Below are 24,631 nucleotides of genomic sequence, written 5' to 3'. Positions count from 1 at the left end.
CAAGCCAACAAATGCTCTGGCATCTTCAATAGACATTTAATTGCTCTTAATATAGAACAAATGATTGTAATAACAGTGATTCCTTACATAAATGCAGCTACTGTAAACAGAGAAAATGTGCATACTAATGGAAGACTTACCTGAATATTTGCATTTGTTTATCCTAATTTAGGGTGAAATGGTTGAGTATGTTGGGAAGAAGTAGTATTAATTTGTAGCCTTAATTAGGAGTTTTATGGGTTGCCACAGTAGAGAGCTCATAAAACGACAGCGTCATCACTAATTCAACATGGCAGGGCCTGCAGAACACCATCTGCTGCCCAAGAAACTGTTAATAAAGTCACAATTATCTTTTTGTAAGCACTTTATTGAGAATAAAATTTGCAAATTAATTAGCTGCAAGTCAAATCCACAGACAAGAGTACAGAAGGAGGGGTAAGGCCAAATCACCAAAGGCAGAGGCAAGCCATTTGATTCAGGAACGTTTTGCAACCAAACACACCCATGGCGCTAATGATAATTTCGGGTTTCAATGCTGGTGATTTGAAACAAAGGCTTTGTTTCACTTTTTAATTGCACTTCACATCCATTCACATGCATTTTGTAATGAGGATACACATTTAACCATAGCCTCCCTCCTCTCATCACAACAATCAAAACAAAACAAAAAAAGCCGTCTTCACAGCTAGTAATTGCACAGTGTGTTAACAGCTGGCTATCAAAACCCAGCAGGAAAATACAATTCACCCTGTAAAGTTGAGGATCAAGCCTATTCATGATCAATACTGTTGGACCAAGAAAGCACTTATCTGCTATGTTTACATTGCTGTTAGTTTCTCATCAAGAACGCTTCCCTCATTATGGCCCTCCCCCTCTGCCTCAGCCGCGGCAGCTTTTTCTGCCTTTCCAAGCTTTTGTCAACACCAGCACCGACAATAAATGGCCAGAGTTGAGGCCAGATAATTTTGTTAATCCCCTTTCCCTAAGACCTTGAGGAGTTTAATTCATGGTGATTGTTTTGACTCCCCTTTGCCGACGATCAATACAGCCCATTTCAGCACTTTTCTCTGGGCTCAGAAACAGAAAGCCCTTGTCGCTCGGTTCCTCTTTATGAAGAGTGCATGCAGACAAACACTGTATCCTTCAAAGTCATCAAATGTACAGACAGATAGTATACACACACAAACCATCACCACTCTTCAAACTCAGTGGCTGCTATTGAATTTACAGCGATAAGTCACATTCCACAGTGTGTGCCTGTAACATACATGTCTCCCAGTTTCTTTTTCTTACTGTAATTGCTTGTAGGGGGGAAATGAAGTGGCGATGCTGAGGGTAGAAAGTGGGGGCAGTTATTCCCTCCATCTAGGTTTCTGAAGCGCTTATCAGTGACCCCCTGCAGCTCAATGCCCTATAACCCTGTCATCAACACACACATGACCTGTTCATTTTAGCCAACAGACAGGCAGTATGAGCAAATATCTCTGCAAGAATAAAAGAAACACACACACCCACACACACTGCACAGGTCCCATCATGCTTCAGTTCCTTTCTTTAAAAAGGAACTTTAGAGGGGAAAGGTTTAACCATAGTGGGGCTACAGTGTAAAATGGAAAAGCAGTGACATTGAGGTTACCAAATTAGCCACTGTGGCACCGTTTATTTCCCATTTAAGGCAGTGGGGAGGACACCTCGGAGAGGGGACACCAACAAACACTTTAGATATAAGCGAGGAAGCGGATTTGCAAGGTAATTGTTCTTGTTAGCTTAATTCATGATTCATAAATTCTCCACTCATCCGGCATTCCCTTTGAACATGAAAAACAGGATAAAGAATTTCATTTTTTCATAGGTTTATAATGTTTAATTACCTGAGCCTGGCGGTTTATGTATTGATGTGAAAACAGTGGGGAAATCAGCCCAAGTCTCCTGTGTTTTTTTAATGAAATGTGCAGGGCTGCCTATGCATAACCAGATTTGCAGTAAGCAAGTGCACAAATTAAGCATGCCCATCGCTCTGGCAGCAGTACCTCCTAAGTGGCGTTTGGAAAATTACCTCATACATTTTATTTGCCGGCATGCTTTGTCCACAGAGTGGTAATTGACAGCAGTGTAATGAAATTGCAAGTAGAATCGCTGAATGTGTTTTTACAGTCAATAACACAAAATGTAATGCCCCACTGAGCAAGAGTTTGGGAATACAATTATGATCAATTTGAGTGCTGAGGGCGGCCATTTTGAATCAGCCTCATACAGAGACAATGGGTGCCTCTCATTCGGCAAGCTCATAAAACAACTTCATCTGTATTTGTGCTTATGGGGAGACTGAGCGCAGACAAAACAGATGCATGCTGTGTAACAGCCTAACCTCTTAGCAGCTTTAAAACCACTGAAGTTGCTGGATGGAACAAAGCAAACTTCCCCCTTTTGATAGGATGTAGGTACACAAAGTGTACAGTTTAAATTATTCTTTGACCTGCTGTAAACAATGCCGCACTTCCCCTGTTGAACTTATCTTTACCCATCAAAACTTAAAATTCAGTTACAGTATCTTTATCCCTTCTTCCATCTTGTGGCTCAGTATTCAGTTTTTATATCACATTCAAACCCTGTTCTTGTCCTCTGCCAGGAGAGTGTGTCAACAGCAGCCTTCTCTCCCCTTTTGCGAGGCAGAGATGCAGCTCCTCGAGTTTGTCACTTGCTACACTTCATGGCCCAGGCACTGCATTCTGGCTGAACGGTCTGTAGGACTCGCCACACCATGCCGCTCTTTTTCTCTCCTCGTCCACCAGCTGCCTTTAAGTGACCACTGGCCGGGGAGGCACGTCTGATTTATTGACTTGAAGGGAGAAAACAAGTTGGGTTGGGCCTTGATCTGTTTCAGGGATATGATTATAATGGGAACCTTGAGGAAGGAAAGGGATTGATAGGGATTATGAGTTTCCAAGCCTCCGTTCATCAAATGGACGTGTGGGCATCATCTCTGGGAGCAGAAAAACTCAAGGCTGACCTCTGTTGTGTAAAGAAAATTCCTTTGAATGGTGCTTCGGCTTACAAATTGGAGACATTATGTTTGTTATCAAAGTGTAATTATGCACATGCAAAAGTATTACATATCCTAATATCTAAGTACCCTCATAAGAAGGGGATTACTTCTCTTTTTAGAAAACCATAATGCAATCAGGGGATATATTATAATAATTGCTCATAATATGAGATAATGATATAATTGCTGACGACAAAAATTGGGAAAGTAATCGAATAATATTTAAAGGAGGCGGTTATGAGTCAGTCCTCTCATGAATGAGATGTACTATGTTCTGCATTTTTGTACTGTGTGCTTTTTACTATCTGCTGCATGATTTGTATTGTGCCTTAATAAACTTGACTCACAAATATCACTTCATTATCTACTACAGAACATATGCAAGCAGTAGGGACTATCATGACAGTATGTGTGTTTACTACAATACAACAACTACACATGTTAAGGAGCAGCTATATAACCGTAGTGTGTGCTTGGAAGCTGCTATCTGATAATGGTCTGCTCTGACTCAAGTAAGGGGAGCATCAGTATCAGACCGGTCAGACAACATGATCAGATTGCACGCTTGTCGGATGGCTTGGGAGCAAGTGAATGGAGACAGCGCCATCGTGTTTTTCTCATTAGACGCTATCAGGTGGCATCGGCTGACAGAGCAGGCGATGGCTGCATAATCTCCAGACTCTAGGTGGCTGGGCCTCCCATAGGCGCCTAGGGTGAACCCTCTGACCTCATCACTACTTTGTTTATCAAATGCATTTGTTGTCTGTGACGATGTAGCACATGGATGTCGTGGTCAGACTGTGGCGCGGGATCATTTCTCCCTTATCAAGATGGGCATCTGATGTTGGTGTACTAGACACCAACTACAAATGCTGATGAGCTCAAATATGCATACAGGCGTCCAGGGTAACTGTTCTGCGAAAGTGGTTCTTGAATCCCACAAGTAAGGTGTGCTATGAGAGTAGTTTTCCAACTGAAGCGTCTTGCACCAGAGATCACAAGATAGACAAAAATGCTGCATAATATTATAATACTGCAAATTTTCTGGCTCATTTAAGAAAAAAAAAAACATTCAATATCTAACTTTTGAAGCCGTCTCTTCTGGGTCTCATCTCCTGATGTCCTAACTGCTGTGGCCTGCTCTCTCAATGGCATAAAAACTGTCATAAATATGTTCCATGATCGTATTGAGAGCTTCTGCTTACTTCTACACATAGCATTCTGACTGGTGATAGCATCAGTATTTCCAATGTGAAATAAAAACATGTCTGAAAAATGTGTAGTTGAAGAAAAAGCAAGTCTGTATGTTAACAGTTAGGTTGAGGTTTTCTTGGATGCCGTTTGCATCAAGGGACCACTGCTATTTGGTGTAGATATTAACCATCAAATGCTAATACTTCTGTGTAGCTGTAATAATGATTGTAAAGAAAACCAAACTGTTAAATAGACGAACCAACGTATTGGACAAATTGCTAGATAAGCTAGATAATAAATGAGGGGATTAAAAAAGTTCACAAGCACCATGAAAGTCTAGAGTCTGTTGTCAAGACATTTCATTCTGAACCACAAATGTCAACCCTCTGATGGCACCAGAGGGAAAGTCAGGAGATCATCACTGTCATTAGGATTCATACGCTTGGGACCATAAATGTCTGTTTCCAATTTAGTGGCGATCCATTCGATATTCCAGTCTCGACCCGAGAAGTAAACTAATCGACCAACAGTTAAAGCAACATTGCTATCCCTATAGCCATTTTGCTAGTTTGGTTAAAAATAAACTACCTCATGTCTTTACCTTATTAGTGATTACAGTAGTACTTGTCTTCCCTCAAAAGTTTGCAATGGAATTAAAAAATCCCTCCCAGCAAAATTTCATTCGAAGCATGTATTTTTCCTCAGTGATGTGTAAAGTTTTCACAATTCAGCTACATCAATTGAAGACTGCCAGAGTATCACTGTGTTCATGTTTGGAGCTAGTAAAATTGGATTGACATTAGCAGATATTGCTGTTGTGGCCATGTCAATAACCCTTCAGCCTGTGGGAGGAAGCCACAGGAACCTTTCCATTCCCTGATCTAATTAGCTGCCGACTAAGCTAACTCAACCCGGGCAATCCCCCTGGCCGCTCGAGCCACCAACAGCAGCCAGCCGGGCAGAGGCCAGAAAGTGGGCTGCCACGTAAACTTTGTACATTGATTACAGTTGATCCCTTTGGATTTTGTTATGGATTGTGCTTCCAGTCCACCCCTTTGAGACCCACATGCATATGGTAAACACATAAAGACAGACCTGACAGTTGTGCCATATAACCGTGGAAAGCAAGCAGTTCAGGCTCAATACAACAGTAGGCGAGGCCAAATGGATCCATGTTGATCAGTGAATGATTTTGTTTTTACGGTAGAGGATTTACAGGCTGTTTGGCAACATAGAGCAGAGCAGTAAGCAGTTTGGATGAAGACTTTAAAGATTTGAATCTGCACCTTCCTTGAAGAACGAGGGTGATAAAGCTCTGAAGTTGATTCAATATGCTGTTCAAATTGTGAGAGTGAGCTGCCAACAAGAGTTAGCATAATTCCAGCCACCATTTATCCCAGTTTTAATCATTTTTCAGCCCGAGCTCCATCAAACGTTTCTCAGTATTTGTAAAACTTCACAAACACTGTATTTTCAGTCCTTAGTGTCAGCAGTTAATTAGTGGTTAACACACACACAATCTGCCCAGAGAGAGATGAGCGCACATCAAAGGGGCAGTCCAACATGATGGCTACTTTGGTTTCCATATGTTTATCCTCCCACTGCAACAGCCTTTTCAAACTTGATGCCATGTAGAGGGCAGTTTTTTGCCAGTCTGCCTGTCTTGCTGGTCAGCTACTGTACAAGTGAATCCACCAGAGCAGTTGAGTCTCAACGTAAAAGTGCAGGTTAAGTGCGATAAGTGAAATGAGCATATGCCAGGGAGAAGATAATGACTAAAAATGACTTTCCATCTCCCTTACCCAAAGAGAGACAGGTACAGAGGCACAGCTGCTGTGGAAGATTAATGGTGCTGCCAGATGAAGGGACTCTGGAGAGGGTGACCAGCCCATGGTGCTCTTCACCACGGTGGAAGAGGACAAAGCAGCCATCAGAGAAGCATGTGACAGACGCAGGCAGGGGTGTTGATTTATCACTGCATGCAGAGTATAAGATTACATGACAGCAATGAGTAAAAACTGCCAGAGATGACAAGCTGAAGGTATGTAATAATAATGATGTTTTTTTGCTGGCAAAGATACCTTAAAAGCTATGCTTATATCTCTACAATACACCCAATAATCCTTAAATAATGAATCACCTTGCATTGATGACATATTGCCAGTAATGAAAAACATATTTAAAAAGATTGACTTCAATTCCACACCTCATTTCACTAAAGCTGTGAGACACAATCTGAATGTAAGGCAACTACCAAAAAGCCTAGCATTGTCACAGCTGCCTTTTACTAAAAGTGGAATTATTAGAGGCCAAGGTATCATGCACATTTAGGAAAAGAGAGAAAAAATAGATAAAGTCATTCAGCAAAGCACAGCGCTGCCTCTCTTCCTACTTCAAGTCACCTCTGACTCACCTCTAGGTCACCTGAGCGAACGACATGCCATCACAGCAGTGTCAATACTGCAATTTGTTTTTCTATATCCTCCCTGATCAAGGTTAAATGGGACAAATCAATCACCTTAGCTGGTGTGAAAAGGGAAAAAGGACCCTTCTTGTCAGTAAATAGGAATTGTAAATAATACGGAAGCTGAAACCAAACACTTGCAATACAAATTTCTCCAAAAGGCAATTAACTCTGGAGAGGGGAGGGGAAGAAGAAGGGAAACCTGAAACAAATGCCTTCTGAAAGCCCTTCTGCCAAATCTCAGATGTGGGGACACCGGTTCCTTGTTTTCAGTACAGAGAGAGTTTCAATTACATGCAGTTTGCCCTTGGTTGGGCTATTTCAATATTTTATGTTGATACATTACCACTGCAACACGCCTTCATTCATTTTCATTCAGGAGAAGGAGCTTTGAGCAAAAATAGACTCTTTATCAGGCCGTGCTTGGTGTTATATTATTGTGTCTGTCTCGATAGAAAATAGATCATAGAGAAGGCAGACTGCCTAATACATAAATGAGAAATGCACAATTACTTTTCACACAGATTCCTGTGGAGCCAAGAGTGGCATTGAGATTGCTCTCACATAGCTCGCACGATAGCAGTGACATGTTTTGTGAATGTTAACATGTAATTGGTTCAACCAAACGCATGCAGTCATACACTGAGGATTGTTTTATTTATTTTTTTTGCCATTTTGCATAATGCAGGCTTACTAACACGATGTGTGCTGCATAAACAAAATAATAGAGAAAGCAATTTACAGTAAACTGGGGACAACTTTAAATGGGCATGACATCATGTGATACCAAAGTGTATCACAGAGGTCAAGATAAACCTGTGTGACATACAACTTCCTCAGACAATGTGACATTTTCATGCACAGCCCACTTGACAAGCATTGACAGATATGTGAGTGTAGGCCTCTCGTGACCTTTACAGCACACTCAAAGACTTGCTCCAAGAATTTCAACTGTAACGCCAGCCTCGAAGGCCAAAGTGAGGGTTAATATGTCCCATATCTTTGCATGCAGGTTATATTGTCCAGGCCCTCTGTTTCCCACCCAAGGTTTCATTAAGCTCCTTAGTGGGGAAGGCACCAAGATTGATTGGCTGCTGGTATTTATTGGGCACTGATGGCCCAGGTGCTGTGGAACACAAGCATCAAGCTTTGTTTTTATATCTGGTTTATAGCACAGCTGTTTCTGCTGAGCTAACGCTGCGCACATAATCACTGCGAAAGACACTCAAATCATCATGAAAAGCTCCTCAAATGCAAATAAAAAGAGAAAGTGAAAAGAAAAAGGAGGATATGAGTCTTAAGCTGTTCCCATAGCACTAAAGGCATGGGGTACAGGTCAAGAAGATATCTCAGAGGAAAGTTTGGTGTGCAGTCCAAAAGTCATGGGTAAAGTGATAGGATCCTCCTGCGACTCTCAAAAGTTTGTGGCTCATAACAGCAATTGTCTCATTAAAAATATTACACGCCCCCCTCCCACACCAGCACCTTGCTCAGGAGCCTGTGCGTCCTCTAGAAACATTACTGGAGCATGCAGCAGGTCCACAGGAGTGCCACTCTAATCATTGTAATGCATCTCTGTTCTTTTAATTAAGGGATAATGTCCAATTTCATGACGTTTATGAGGTTATAACATCCATTAGCCTGCAACAGATGCTGTGGCTGAATAGCTAACTAGCCTCGAGCTGAGCCACACGGGTCCTCCTCCAGGCCAGCAAGCCACACTGTCCAGCACATAATGGTGAAAGACATTCACTGTGTCACTCTCTACCTCTCCTTCTCTTTTTTAGATACTAATTTTACATACTTTTGTCTCATTTCCGTATCCATTCCCTCTTGCTGCCTCCGAGCAGAAATTGGAAGGGGATTTAAAGAGTATAGCTATTGAACTTTAAACAGCTTATAGCCATGGAACATAAAACTGGCATTTAAAATTTGTGATTGCAATTAAACGCAAGTTATTCGCAATGAGAATGTCAAAAGCAGTTCTAATCATTTTTATTGTGCCGCTTAATTATTGCATTGCACTTTTTCCTCACCCGAGCCAAATGCTTTCTGGGTGCATAATTTCAACCTTTAGCTCCTCTTCTCACGCTTATGCCAACAGCAAGATGAGCAGTCTGCTCGGCAGCCCCTCAATTCCAACAAAATAAGTCTGCCTGAACCTCTCCAACATTCTATATTTTTTGGGCCTACAGCCAGCCCTCCTCTCAATGGTGACCTCAATTTTCTTATAAATACCTTTCTTACCCATCCCAGTCAAGGGTAAAGGACACAGTCTACTCAAAACATCTATTGAGATATTATTAGTCTGCTGTGGCACCAAACTATTAAATATTTATATCCATAGTGAGGATTAACAGTGGTCAAAAGCTAAATTGACAGCTGATGTGGTGCAGTGGCAGCAGAAAACCAGCCAGCATTTGGGGAATATATTGTGTTCCGTTGTGTTTTCATGTGTGTTCGTTTAGTCAAACCTGGAGGATTTGGGGTAACTTAATAGGTCGACTCAGAGAGCGCTTGGAGAGAATTCAACACCAAGTTTATCGAAAATCATAGTTAGTTATTTGTCATAGCATGTCTGGTAAGAAAGTAGTTTTATAAACCCGTCCCCTCGATTGACGTTTGGGGGCAAATCACTATAACTCCCCTGAGGCTCCACTGCCAACCTCCTGTGATGGAGATGGACTGGAATTGGCAACAATGGTGCCAGGTCTCAGGTCCAAGGTTGGAGGACGGGGGATAGAGATAGACGGCTGTCCCCAGGGCAGGGTGAGGGTCTGCTGGGCAGCTGTCCGGTAATTAGTCCCCTCCCTTGTGCTTGCCCCCTGGCATCTGTCGGAGCAGCAACTAACAGTGCACATGGCGCTCATCCAGCTCTCAGGACTCGGTTCAGTTAGAACCATTAGGCTTTATTTAATCACATACATTTGCAGTTAAACACATACCTGGTCAAATTGTGTGATAGCTGAGATGATGTATGTTGATATAAATGCAATGATATAATACATGTAAGTGCAAGTGTGCTTGTACAACTGCTTCTTTTTTCTTGGACCCTCTAACAGTTAGACCAAGTTCTTAAATATAAGCCATATGGGATAAGGTCTTCCACTCTCAAACCTTCTTATTATGGATAGTACCTGTGGGATTTCAACATTGCTTTTGCCATGCTCTTCAAACCGAGCTGCAAAGTGCCTCCAATGCAACGCCTGAGTTCGCACCAAGTATTTCCTACCGCAACATTAAACTTTTCCAAAAAAAAGCATAAAAAAAACAACTTTTCCCTGGCGTTCAATTAATTAAAAGGGCTTGCAAAACATCCTCTGTATGAAAAGGATGCTATGCACCATCAATAGCTCAATATGGATATGCTGTAAAACATGCTATAAGACAACAAAAGCACTTTTACAGCAGTTTGTGTGGCCCTGCCTCTGGCTTTCAGAAAGCAGTTAGTGTTTACCACACTTGGCTGAGTAACAACCCTGTTGTAGGAGAAACACAACTGTACTCTGAAGATAAACTCCAGAAATTCTGCACTGGTCAAGTCTGTACATCCCTCTCTTCCCACTATTCCTTTTCACCTGATTTCCTTCTCTTTGTGTTCTCCCTGTATTAGTTACACTCTAGGTCAGAGTATCATACATGATGTTAGTCATCTTCCTGTATCCTCCGTCCCTGTCAGTATACCAAGTTATCCTCTGCTCTGTTGCCTGAAGCAGTCTTTATCTAGTGTGCTCACACTCTATCCTTTTCCACTAGTTTTCATTTTATGTCCACGTGTAAATCCCTCTTCACTAGTCTGAATGCTTTTCTAGAAATTTAGTGTTCTTGACTCTAGGTTTGGTTTGGAATATGAAAATTTCTAATAAAGAGTCAGTTCTGACAGATTAATCAACTTGTCTATGTGATGAGCTGCTTTGGATAGGGCTCAAGTCTCTATAGTATGCTCTACCGTTCTCTTCTCCTTTTAGTGTCAGTCTCAACTCCCTCCATCCCTTCTTCTCCAACGGTCTCGTCTTCCACGGTGCATCAGCCGGCCTCAGTCGCACTTGGAGAGAGAGCCTAAGTGTCCTTGGGTAAAGGGGGTTCCCGAGGAGCTAATGGTTAGCGCGGTATGACTAATGGGGAAAAAGCGTGACAAAATAAGACAAATGGTTTGGACCGACTTCATTACCTAAGTGACAGCTTGACGGTCCTGCTGTATAATATGGTATTTTTCATCTGTGACTCATTTGGCAAAGGAAAATGACAGCGGGAGTAGGGACTAACTTTTTTATGACATCAAAGAGCTACTGATTTTATACCTGCCTGAGCAGCAGAAGTAGTTGTGCAAGTTTGGAATTTTTAGAGGTGTTTTGTGCTTTGAAAAACAAGCATTGGGTACGCAGAGCGAATTTTGGATTTGGAGTAGATATACAGTATTCTGATGCTGTGGAGAGTGTCTTAGGTTTTCCAACATCAATCTACCAGGCAGATTGGGACCTACAGGCTAGCACTTCCATACTGTTTACTTACCAACCTCCCTTTTTTGTATTATACATCTATGGACAAGTTCTCAGTGGAGACAGAAAGCACTATGGCACATGGATACCTTTAAAATGCATCAGTATTCAAAAAAATAAGACTAAGAGATGAGGCAGGAGTCAAGAAATTTACTGTTTTTTGAGTCAGCTATGCTATCAAAACTTATTTCTAATGATTGAAATGTTATAAACCACAACAGCAAAAAAGATTCCTGCAACAAACTGGCAATTAATAATAAAAGCAATCTCAAAAATCTTCCGCTTTTTATGATAAAACAAGCCAAGTTGATGACAACTGTTTCTCAGTATTCACTGGAGGTTTGCGCTGAATAAAGCCTCATCTGCTCAATATCAGACCGCTTAATTTTTCATGAAAGGAAAGGTCATATGGTCCACTGTAATCTCAAGTCTCAGTCCCTGTGTATCAGTGGCTGCCTGTCGTTTGCTATAGCATACATTATTCAGCAAATACTTGGGAGTTCTTCTAGAGGAATACTGTGGTTTGCCTCACTGTCTTCTTTTGAGTTACAAAAATTCCACAACAATACTGCAACGATGGCCTAAATAATTCCCAATTTGCTTTCGCTTTTTGTATGGGGACTGAAAATAAATTATTTTTAAAATCTGTTTTCTGTTGTTACCAAGCGGTTTACAGACAAGAGAAACAGATGTCAACAATAAAGCAGATCGGTTTAGAGTGTTTCAAACTCATTTTGTCTTTGAAAATTTGCATACAATCACTGAATGTGTTTGAGCTTTTCTTTTGAAGTGTGGATGTTGGTTGGATGTTTGGATTCCTCCAGACATTGAGGGTCAACATCAGCTCATGTGGGGACATTTCCACTTCAATTTCCAACCAATTTAATATGACATGTCTCCCCAACCTAAATTTGACTCTCTATACCTCAAACACAGTATCTGCGTAATTTAAATTTGTTCAGCATTTCAGACGAATTACAATATTTTACACCATCCATGTTGTATTAAATCAAACTCGGTTGAGTTACAAAAAATATATTTTTTTCACCTAGGTCTGCTGAATGTATTCTACCTTCAGCGGTATATCTCCCAAACTCATTCCTGTGTAAACGCTGCTGGGCCTCGGCGCGCTGCACGCTGAGTTAAAGCCAAGGAGTCATTGCCTCTTCTGAGGGGAAGAATCCATCAAAACACACAGGGAATAGCTAGGTAGAGCAGCTGTCTCCTAGTAAGGGAGGAGTTGCAGATTATGTGTTATTGTTGAGCTTTCAATCCTTACTTTCTCTCTCATCAATCCCATTCCCAAACTCCAACTATACTTTGCTTTTTTTTGCTATTTTTCTGCAGTCCCATCCTTATTACTACGAAAAACAGCACTGGAACCATTACAGAGCACCACTTTCAACTCAATTCCACTACAAATGGCGGCTTAAAACTTTTCTTGAGAAAAGATCAAAAATGTTAGAAAATATTTAAAAATCCACAGGAGAACATCAAAATCAGGCATGAATTTAAGTATATAGCATACAGGTACAGTTTCTGGGAAGATGAAACAGACACTGCCCACTCTTAGGTCTTTATGAGGTAAAGTTGGGGACAGTTTAATGTGTAATTAGTCCACCATCAAAAGGATCCACCTGCCTTTCAGGCACAGCTAACAACGTGTTTCCTAAAAAAGGAAGGCAGAAATCATATTAGAGGAGCAGGCCACTATGGAGGAGGTGTAAAATGAATTATTCTAGGCTCGTCCTCCCCTGGACTAGGCAAGGCAGACAAATCCAACAGGTGTTCTGGACGTATCAGTCCATGCCAAAGAAAGTGATTTTCTCTCCCCTTCACTTGCTTTCTCCTGATATCCTTTTTCTGTTCACAGCTACATGCTGACAGACATCCACAAAGATTTATGAATTAAAGGTTGAACTTAGCATCCCTCCTCCCATTCTGAGTCTATCCCTCTGTCGCCCTCCCTGAAGCTTCAGCTGAGTGAGGTCTGGACTTTTAAGACTCCGCAGAAAAGGAGACGGGTCACTGCCCACACACCTATCTGCCTGCCCTTGCAGGCCAAACCCCAGTGCAAGCTCAGAAAAAGAATCCTTTGAAAAGAGAAGCACTGAGGACTATGTACACAGTCTCAATGTGTAAACATCCTTTCAGAGGCCTTCCCTGAAATGATGAAGGCACTCAGCTGGGACCAGAGAAGAGGAGACAGGAGACAGGAGGTTCAACAAGATAGCCCGAGATTTCTATTATCACATCCAAGAAATGGGTCAGCATAAAATAAAAGTCAACTTCAAAAGTGAAGTGTGCTCTACGGACATATGATGCATTTGTTAGAAAGCCCCAAAATATACCAAACAAAAATGAAAGAACAGCCAAGAAGAAGAAGAAGAAGAGACGGAGTGGTGATAAAGCAGTTGCTTCATCTCTGCATCCCTGTGGGGATATTAGGAAGAAATTACTTTAATAAAGCAAAGTAGCAAATGAATGTACAGTATTTCTGAGTAACTCAATGTAATACATCTATGACCCGATAGTTTGGTGGAAGTAGTACGTTTTTTTTTTCCAAAGGGCGCAACTAAGGACAGTAAGTATGATCTCAACAATATCTTTGATTTATAAAAATTAATAGTTGATTGCATTAAACACGGGCATGTCAAAATTGTTGTATGCTCACTCTATATACAGACCACCTTTATAATCTCACACAAGGAGGCAGAGGTTCTTTGAACAACATTCAGACATTTATAACTCTTTATAACCTTTAACCATTATCATTAACCTTCTGCGTGTTTCAGTCCGGCCTTCTCTTCCATTTGGCTGCCCAGACCAATAGTAGATTTCCTGTGTAATTGACGTGGATCACTGTATTTTAAGAACTGATGATAGGGTGCTACTGCCACACTATGAGGGAGTCATAAATACATGTAAACAAAGGCTTTAGTGTGGAATATGTTTTATTTTTTAATAAGGTACATGTGGTTTGCCATCTTTCTGCCATCTAAGGACACATCAGCAGTGGTGGAAAGGGTCCTTTAAATGTATTTTGTAAATTTCCATCACTGCATGTCAGGAGTGCATCAGGAATACTGAAAGTAAATTGCATTTCTTTTATCTTTTTATTCCACCTACAAAATTGAGAGCATGTCTTTAATGGAAAACTTGGCGGGGAGTGAAACGCATCAACATTAATAATTAAGAAGCAAAAGACAAAAGAATAACAGTAAGATGAAGTGATCAAGAAGCTACTTGATAGCTTCAGACTTCTTTTTTTTCTTGGTTGGGTAAAGAGGTCTTCCGCGCAGACAAACCTCATCTGCATTGTGAGTTTCTGCACTGAAGTGCTTTTTAATCGCTATCCCCCAATGAAGCAGCTGAACATGCTTCCTTAAAACTCCGCCTACCCTTCAGTATACCCTGATGACCTGGCATCATGGTGGACTGAAGGGCTGAAATAAGAGGACTCGTGTGGGGAACACTGCACTTATCATTAATGATGTTCAGTTATCTATGCCACCATCTCCACACAATTGTCCTCTTTTTTTGAAGAGCAAAAACAAACCCCAATGAATTTACTAAGTGTGTACTATATGTCTACAGTCTCTTAGCAGCTCAGCACACAAAAACAAACACCACACACAGACACATTTCATATCAGGGGAATACAAATTAACCTGAGATGCCATCAGCAATTAAGCCTAATTTCAATAACGTTCAACATTTCATATTCGTCTGTGCTTTCCCATTAGCGTAATCAAGCGACAACAAATGTTTCCCTGCATGATAATGGCAAGCTGCCTCCTCTGTGTGTGGATAAATTAAGGAAAACATACAACTACTGATTAAATTTGGCCCATCAGTAGAAAGAACTGGGATGATGGTTATACACCTTCAAGACGGCGAATCTCCCTCACCCTAATGTAATAGAGAACTAAAGAGATATCCCAAAACACGCATATTCAGCTAACCTTGCCAAACCTCACGATCAATCGCTATTCAGAAACGCACCACTGTTAATGATGATATTTTACTGATGAAGTAACGTTGCTGTTAAAAGTTGTTTAACATTAATATTCTGTAGTACTCTTGGTAGGATCGAGCAAGGCAAGAGTAATTAGAGTTGATGGGCTCCATTAGTATTAATATTGTAGTGCATCAGCAATGTGAGCCTTTTGCAGCATTCCCATGAGCTTTTAATTCCCAGCTGGGACATCTCGTTTTTTTCAACAGTGTTTTCAGATTATTCAAGAGGGTGACCATTGATTATTACCATAAGAACAAACATCTCATCATTAGCCATTTTTACTTGATTACCAGGTTTGCACTGCATAACTACTGTAGAAAATGATGAGCTGACAGAACCAGAACCTTTCTTCCTAAACCTCCCCTGATAGAAGCACATGTAAAACACAAATCAAACATGAGATATGAATACAAAAATAGCCCCTCTGCTAGGCGCTTATCCACAGCCAGAGCACCAGCTCGTTCCTAGGTATTGATGTCAATTACCGAGACATCCATTAGTTCTGGAGTATTCTGAGAGGAGTCAATTTTGGTCATGTCATGCAGTTCAGTAACACATTGAGGAATGACCCTGGGAACCAGCTGGGTTCAGCTAGCACTGGGGCTAATGGCCCTAATGCATGATACAATAAAAATGTGCCTTTATAAACCAGCCGGAACCTCTTACTGTGGCAGCGGGCTCTCAAATGACACACACTCAACATCAAGCCTGGCCCATAAGCTTGTGTAGCATAGTGTGATTACATTAGCAATGTGTTCTACACTGTGCAGTATGGCTCAATGAGGTGATGCTGGGATAGTAATTACTGCCATTCCACTTTGTGATTGTGTTGTACAATGAGGGGAAAACAGCTGGTTCTGAGGTCACCTATCCAGTCTTGGTGAATTTGCCTATCACAGACGCATAGAAAATCTCAAATACTTCCTTTGCAACTGCAGCATGATGCGATATCCTCGAATGACAGCACTTGCAGAATTCTTACACATAAATATACACTGAGCTGCAATCTGCTTTTAGCTACACTGCAGAGATAATAACCAAGCTGTGACCTATCTCTTGAGGCATGACATATTGACGGAGTGTATCTCCAGCCAGGTGCACACACGGGGAAACTGATACAGTGTCATAAAGTATTTCAACCAAACTGCAATCACACCTTTTGGCCAAATCTGTGTTATCATGAGACAAATCAGAATCAAAGCCTTTTTTGAGGTTATTGTGATAAGGCGTGGAACAGGGCCGATATTATCAATCTCAAAGCATGGTCAGTATTTATGCACGTGGTGTACAGTGGGGGTGATTGAATAAAGCTGAAATACGAGAATCTAGTTTGAAGGACAAAATGCCTGCTGGAGTTCTGGGGAGTAGCAGTGAGTGTATGTGTGGGTGTGTGTGTGTTGGTGGGTGGGTGGCTGTCTGCATGGGTGTGTAAATGAAGAGGTAATCTCAGGAGTGAATGCCTGGCAAAGAGCTAAGAGATGACCTCTCCAAGGAGGAAATTGAGGAGAAGAGGGAAAGGACTATAAAAACGAGAACATGATCAAGTAAAGGAGGAGGAAAAAATAAGGTAAAAGCTATCAGAAAGAAGAGAGGTCAAGGGGACAGCAGAGCGGAGGGTAGGAAGAGGAGTAGGATGGGATTGGTCTCTGATGAGGACAGTCCGACTCACGGCTCTGATTAGAGACTTTACAGAAAGCTGTAAAGACTGCAAGACAGACTTCAAGTTACCCACAGTTGGCCTTTTCTCTTACCTACAGCAAAGGACTTCTGACTCATAAATCCTGATGGAGAGCACTTCTTTTGCCCGTATAAGGATGAATGGACTTTGACTTTGCCACCATTCTGTTTGATATCTTTGGCTCCATATAAGTTTCTGGCTTTTCAGCTATGCTAACAGCATGGCTCTAGAGATTGAAGTGTTGGTTGGGCAGTTCACCACAAGTCCAGACTGAAAATGTCTCCACAACTATTTGAAATTTCGTAAAAATATCCATGATCCTCAAACTTTTCCTTTAGTGCCATCAGCAGGTCAGAGTTTTCACTTAGCCTGTGAAATCTCTCAACATCTCCTGGATGGATAGGCACAAAATTTAGCATGGGCATTCATGGACCTTGGTGATTACCTAACTTTTCCTTTAGCACCAGTGTAAGATGACATTCGTGGTTTCGTCTCCTCTTCTACTAGTTAGATTGCCATGATTGGTACATTCATGTCTACCTCAGGATGAATTGAAATAACTTGTTTTGTTGTTTAATAATTAGCAAATGTTAGCATGCTAACATGCTAAACGAAGATGTGTTAGGCACAGTGGTGCTTTGAGCTAAAGTACAGCCTCCCAGAGCCGTTAGTAAGGATTTAGACTCTTAACCTTGTTAAATGAAGTCAGACTGGACTGATTATTAGTTCTTAAATTTGGTCCCGAAAACAAGACAGAGAGACAATGACTTGTAGCCATTTGAGTAAATTTCGCCTTCTTAAATAGAGCTGACTGCAGGATGTAAATCTGTGAGTTATCGACAGGCTGAAGTTGAAGTACTAAAAATGCAGTGAACAGAGAACACTGACAACATAAGGTGAAAATTTAGTGCAAACAATAGTTGGGTGAAGACACATTTCAGTTATGATGAGGCAGCATTTCAGAAAAAATACACACATGCAATTCTCATTTTTTATTAAGCACCAACAGTTAAATGAGTGTCACTGGACTTTTCTAGACTGGGTTAAAAACTAATAATGCAAATGTAAGTCTTTGTGCAAATACATAGCATGAGCTCTCACATAATCAACAGTGAAATGGAAAACATGCAAAGACTTACAATATGTATATGTCTCCGATAGTTGCATCAGGAACAAAATTGTGCAGTGTTATGCAGAATTGCAATGCATAGCCGCATGCATAAATCAGGTCTTTTTTCTAAATATGTCTGCTGTGACCTGGTTAGTGCACTCAATTTCACATAGACTCAAATCCTGCTCCTTAGCATGGTCCAGAATGTTTGTTGTGGCTAAGAGGAGGTACAACAGTCTTCTAATGTCTCCCTGCAGGGTGTCATGCATGTCCACATGCAGCCTTTACTAACTGAATTCCGATTTTGCCAAATGGGCCATTTGTTGAAAAAAAGACTACTGTATACAGCCTCATGAATATAGCATTTTCCTAATCCAGCCAGGTGAACTGAGGTGATGCGCCAACCACTATAAAAAGATGACTGTAAACATGGCCTACCTCACAAACAAACAGACTAATCATACACTGAACATGCAAACCAGTGGGGTGAGCTACAAAGAGGTATGCAGGCAGTAAGAGAAACAGGGAGCAGAGGGATCTATACTGAAAAATGATAGGGTATGCCAATCCATTAATAATGAACACTGACCCAACAGAAGAAAAATAAAGAAAACTGTGGGGGGGGGTCACTGCATTTCAGCAAGTGCTCAAAGCATTGTCTGTAATCACACAGTGCTCCCTCCTTTCCCCCTCCTATCTAGGAACCTGAATATGAATGCATTAAGCGAAAGGAGTCACAGAGAAGATTATGAATAAGAAAGTACCGCTGTTGATTATGCATTTTCGGTGCGCGGATACAATTTACAGCTATCAGGTCCTGTGATGATTGAATGCCGTCTGTTGCCCCCTGGTAGTTGAATGGGGAAGGAAATGAAGAGTGGCGTGCACGGAGGGAAGACGGTATAGGAGGAAAAACTGTACACCAGACTATCATTTCAGGTCCTGTTTTCCTTCCAACGTGATCCATCAGTCAAGCAACTGACGAATCCCTCATGAGTAGATTACACAGTGGCCCAGCTTTGCTGAATGCATAATATTTATAGTATCATTAGGGTCTGTGCATTAGATTATGTGCTGTAGTTCCATAGAGGGAATCACAGAGGAAAAGTCTTGTGTATTACTTGATTATCATGAAATGAGCATGAGACCTCAAGAATGAACAAAAGTCTATGTCAAGGAAGTCTGGAGGAAAAAGAGCACACAAGTTTCAATTTCAAAGGCACAAACTAAGAAGCCGCTGTAATAACATAAATAGAGAGCTTCACCTGATACTTGTTATGGGAGAGAGCCGGAGAAGGGAGGTTAGGAGAAGGAGAATGATTCAGAACATTAAAAGGCAGGGTATAATGCATGTACACATCACGCTTTAGCTCTTATCTGTTCCAAACAACACATCTGTTCAAAACAAGAGCATATGAAAACACACCATTTGAAGAATGCAATCAGAGATGGTTAGGTTCCCGTGACAGTGAGGCACCCCTTCATCTCTCGCAAACAGAATCCTTCTTCCGCGTGGCGGGAGGCGGGTTGTGGTGGCAGCTGCGATTTCACAAGGCCCTGCCTCAACAGCACGCCCATGCTTTGTGGAGTTCACAATTATTGGCGCCCATGTGTGACAATATGATGTTTGTTGAGAGCTGCTACAAGTGTCTCCAGTAATAAGTTGGCATGTGGCAGAAAGAGAGTGGTGCTGCTTAAGTAAACAGACAAAGTTATCTCTGATGAAATGGCAGGTCACAAGCTCAAGGGCAAAATCTAACAATCTGAGATTCTCTATTTGATGTAAATTAATTTTTGGACAATTTTAACTTAATAAATGCATGCTCAATTTCAAATGACAGTTTCAGTTCCAGACAACCTTAAGACAGAAACAACATTAATGCAACAGTTTGGTCAGTATATCAACACTTAGCAAGAGCTTTGAACATTTACACATGTATATACATATACACATACACACACACACATACACACATATATATATATATATTATATATATATACACACACATATCTATATATACACAACATGACTTCAAACAGGACTGCTATGACAAAATAAAGGGTGGGTAAACCCTATTAGATCTCTGGGCAGGTCATGGTAATGGTCAGATAACTTACCTCAATCACAGGCCATGAGGGCCGTGATTTATGGTAAAATAGTTAGTCTCTATCCTAAAAGGCTGGAATTCAATCTATAACACAGTCTCTAGTCTCTATCATAGATTAGTGTTTGGGATATAACTGAATAACAAAACTGACTGATGTGTAATTAATCTGCTTAAACTCAAACCTGCATCACATATGTGAATAGTTTTGGGGTTTTTCTTCTTGATATTTTCTGTTTCTCAGCTGAACTGAAACTATCTGCCAATTTTAGTGTGTTTACAACAATCACTGAAAAAAAAACAAACATTTAACAGCGTCAGAAACCCATAATTAAAATGTAGTTGTTGTGTAATGTAAGTGCCTGTAATAAAAGAGCTATCAATCATTTTACGGCGGTTTCCAATCTTGTGTTTTGAATTTGGTTGGATCTAAAGGAAGCCTTAAATAAAACTAGAGTTAACAGTTTTTTTTGCCTTTCTGGAATTTGTTTATGTCTCGCCATCACCTGTCTCTTGGGCTGGTTCTGAATCAGTTTGTTTCTTTTCGTCCATCTTTTTCTTTAAATCTTGAATGAGTCAGACCTTCTATTTCACAGTTCAAGATGTTGGGAAACCCCCACCACCACAGCCCTGACCTGAAAACTCTAGACACAGTGCGCATTTACTTGAGGACAGTAATTAAAAACATGTCATGTACTCCACATGTAGATTCATTCAAACTCTCTGAAGACATTGGAAACAAATTCAACACTGTTGGTTACCGTGGCCCATAAATCTACATTGTGCGGATTAAATTTGATTATATGCAAATGAAATATAATCAGAATGAAAAGGATGTGTCAAAATTACTGTGTTGACCACAGATACCAAGTACCCCACCCAGTTTAGATATTTAAATAAAGTATTTAATATTTTTTCTGTACATGTTGATGAAATCTATGTTTTAAGTGGACTTGTGTTCAGGTAATCTCAGTCGCTTGTCTAATTCTTTTCTGTTAAATGTAGAGCAAGACAAGGCAATTGTTTTTGTGCAGTGGACCGTGTGGTAAACATTTTTATAAAAAGGCAATAATCCACTCAAACTGAAGTCTTAAAATACATATGCTGAAAAATATGCAAAATAACAGTTTCTGAAAGTCAGGTAAAAAAAAAAATGTTGAGATGGAGCTTGATACTACTGACTAAGACAATATTGCAGTAATGGCATTATTGCTAGATGTTGTCATACCAACAATACTTATTATTCATGTCTACTTTGGTCTTGTTTTTAAAAAAAATGTATTCATGTCACATCAAACAGCTTTCCTCTCTGGCTCATCACTAATCAGTGTGTATTCTAAAGCAGTTTTATGTTTTGATCACTTACTTTTCCAAATTATTAAAACCTTTGATTTGGTGTTGTAGAAACTGCCCGTCTCTAGTAACTGTGATATTTGGGTGGTGGTGAGCAGCCACCTCATGCCATAATGATCATAACCAATTACAAATCCTCCAATCACTCTGAAGATAATGTGGCAAAGTTGGTGCTCGTGGCTGCCCAGGATAGCTGAAGAAAAATTTCACGCTAGGTTAATGCTGGCCAATTGTATGCCACTTTCAATTAGGTTCATTTTCTCCTCATAAAAGCTCCGAATTGAGATATGTTGACGACTTTTAAAGCTAACCATGCAGTGACTTTCATGTCTTGATTCAAACTGGGTTGTGACAGGAGAGGTTAGTCCACCCAAATCCCTACGCACCATGATGATTGAAATCAAATTAGCTATTTGCTTACATGCTTAAACTTGCAGATTGTGTGTTTACCATTCAATCAATATTGGGTGTTGTGGCAAAATACCTTTTCGAAATGCATTTTGGTTCATGGCATGGGGAGATGTATGTAAAGTGTTTCAGCATGAATACACTTGATTCAGGTTGTCCAGAGCAATTATCTGCTAGGGGGAAAGTGGCAAACGGAGTGGTGATTACCTTTATAGTCCCCATTGATATCCTGATGACATTATGACTTGTAATTTTCATATGCAATCTCCATGAGAAGAAGCTTGCTGTCCATTTGAAAGTCATGATTTCAGTTCCCTCCTTCACCCTGGGTATACAGTATTTTTTTTTCCTGTTCTCTCATCCTTTACTCTCCTCTCCCCTCCATCGTCCCACTCCCCCGCGCACACATACACAAACAGATGGGAATTTCTTAGAAATTAAAATCCCATTTTTGGCTCGAGTTAAATCCTTTTTTCTTTTTTTTCTCCCCCAAAGCTTCTGGCACAGAAATGGGCAATTCATGACAGCAAAGCTGAGTGAGCACACTAGTGCACACATTTACCCTTGGCAATTTCTTCTAACAAGATGAGGTGTTTTTTCGTCTCCCGTTTGATGTGATACAGGTATGGACGTTACCTTTCTAAGTCCAGACAAGTGCACTGTAATATCCCTCTAGACTGAATATACTCTGTCACGACCATCTTCTGGAAAAGAGTCAGAGAAAGTGGTGAAGAGGAGGGAAAAAAGGACAGTCACTTCACAGTCAAGGTAATGCATGTGATTATTTACTGTGTCACTTTTCCAAAGCATTCTCCTTATCTTATGTTAAATAGACAGCCTTGTTCATGACATGCAAGACATGAGAGGGGGTTGGGTGATAACCTCCATCTCTCACCCCTTTCCTTATAATCAAAGTCACTTGCCACTGCCAGTGTTGCACTTGCAGCGCGATTCACTTCTCGATAGCCCACCATCCCTCTAGCAATTACAGTTCTGACAGCTCTACTAAGACATGCTTCCCCGTTATAATTACCCATGGCTTATATATCCAGGATGGGTATGTAAGTGTGTGTGCACAAGTGTGCTGGGCATAGGGGTTTGGACTTGTAATAAAGATCATTGGGGAACGTGGTCGTCTAGCAGGGTGGCATGTTTGTGCTAAATAGAAAGGAGATCCCCATTATGTTCCCTTCACTACTGCTAGGAGTCTGCTTACTATGTTATTATAAAGCACTGGTTAGCAGCATGCCCTAATATAGAGAATGTGGTAGTGGAGCGTCTGTGTTCTTCTCCAACTCTGGCAAATTGCGCCTATTCAGGATCAAATTTGGCAGATGATCAGTCCAAAAAGAAAACCGGTAGATGTAGCAGCTGTTTGAAGAAGAAAGAAGGCTCGACTGCACTGATGAGGGTCAAGGGTTTGCTGTAGCGCAGGAAATAAAATTACTAAAAACTGCCTCCTGTGACTGAAATATATGATGAGATAAAGAAGACAGACCGTTTCGGGGTAAATAGGTAAGGTCCTTCTGCCGTTCCTCGCTTGCGACCCCATCTGATGAGATCAAGGTTTGGGCTGATGATTCCGCCAAACCCCCTTAGCAAAAAATGTGATTGGTGCACAATCACTTGAGTCATTTGCAACAGCTATCAGACTGTTAAAGTCAGTGTTTTCATCTGCAGGTCGTGTAATATTCAGCTGATATAAGTATGTGTAATCATTAACATTCGTCTGATCTTAGCATTAATATGTACCACTTGTTCCACAGTAATACAGAAACACAACTGTATGCATTTAACTATGACAGCTTTGCTAGCAAACATAAGTCAGCTAGATGATGCAAATGTATTCAGACATTTCATTTCACAGTGGAAGAGCATCAAAAAGCTAGTCACACCAGCACCCCCCACACCCCTCCCCTGACACCCCCCTACCCCCGAGTACAACATTATGACTATGTTTCCTGGGGAATATAAGTATCAAAGAGGGCTTTCCATTTGCAATGTGTATTACCCTCGAGATCCATAATATGATTTATCTTTACACCATCTAATTTCGTCACTTCACTGTGTGACCATTCAGCGGACTGCCTTGAATTTTTAGCATCGTTTCCCTCTGCTGCTCTAATTTTGCAGAGGGAAGATACTGTTCTGACAAATTGTTCTTTTGTTATTTTCAAAGCTCAGTGGCAACCAGGGCTCATATTTACACCTGCCAAGCTTGCAAGCATAAGTCTTAAGGTCTTAAGCACACCATTGACAGAAAGCTGACAATTTTAGAAAAAGACAAATGGAAGGGACTTTGACTTTGTTTGCAGTTTTTCTGCCACTATTTTAGTTGGAACACTGTCTGTATTACAACAACAAATGATGGTAGGGCAGTTTTTGGTGTCTGTTGGGGGGGGGGTTGCTTTTTCTCCTCTGACTTGTCACCGTCTGTCACTTTGTTTCTAAATCAGGCGTCATAGCCCCTTCTCAGTAAAAACCATCCATTAGATACATGGACATGAGAGCCATCCAGACAGAGCTTGATTTGACCCTCTTACATCCCTTTTTCTTCGTGAGCCAGTGAGACGAGCAGAAAGCTAGTCTGCAGCATGTGCACGATTGACAAGGTAATTTTAGATGTTCTTCTGGGAGACTTTCTGCAGTATTTTCTCACTGCAAAAAAATATGAGCATATACATATATTTGAGATTTTTCTAATCCCTACAATTTTCGTCTCTGAGCTCAATCCTACAGACTGACTCTAA

Source organism: Xiphias gladius, chromosome 12 (assembly GCF_016859285.1).
Source record: "Xiphias gladius isolate SHS-SW01 ecotype Sanya breed wild chromosome 12, ASM1685928v1, whole genome shotgun sequence".
NCBI lineage: Eukaryota > Metazoa > Chordata > Actinopteri > Istiophoriformes > Xiphiidae > Xiphias > Xiphias gladius.
This window is presented reverse-complemented; position numbering follows the sequence as displayed.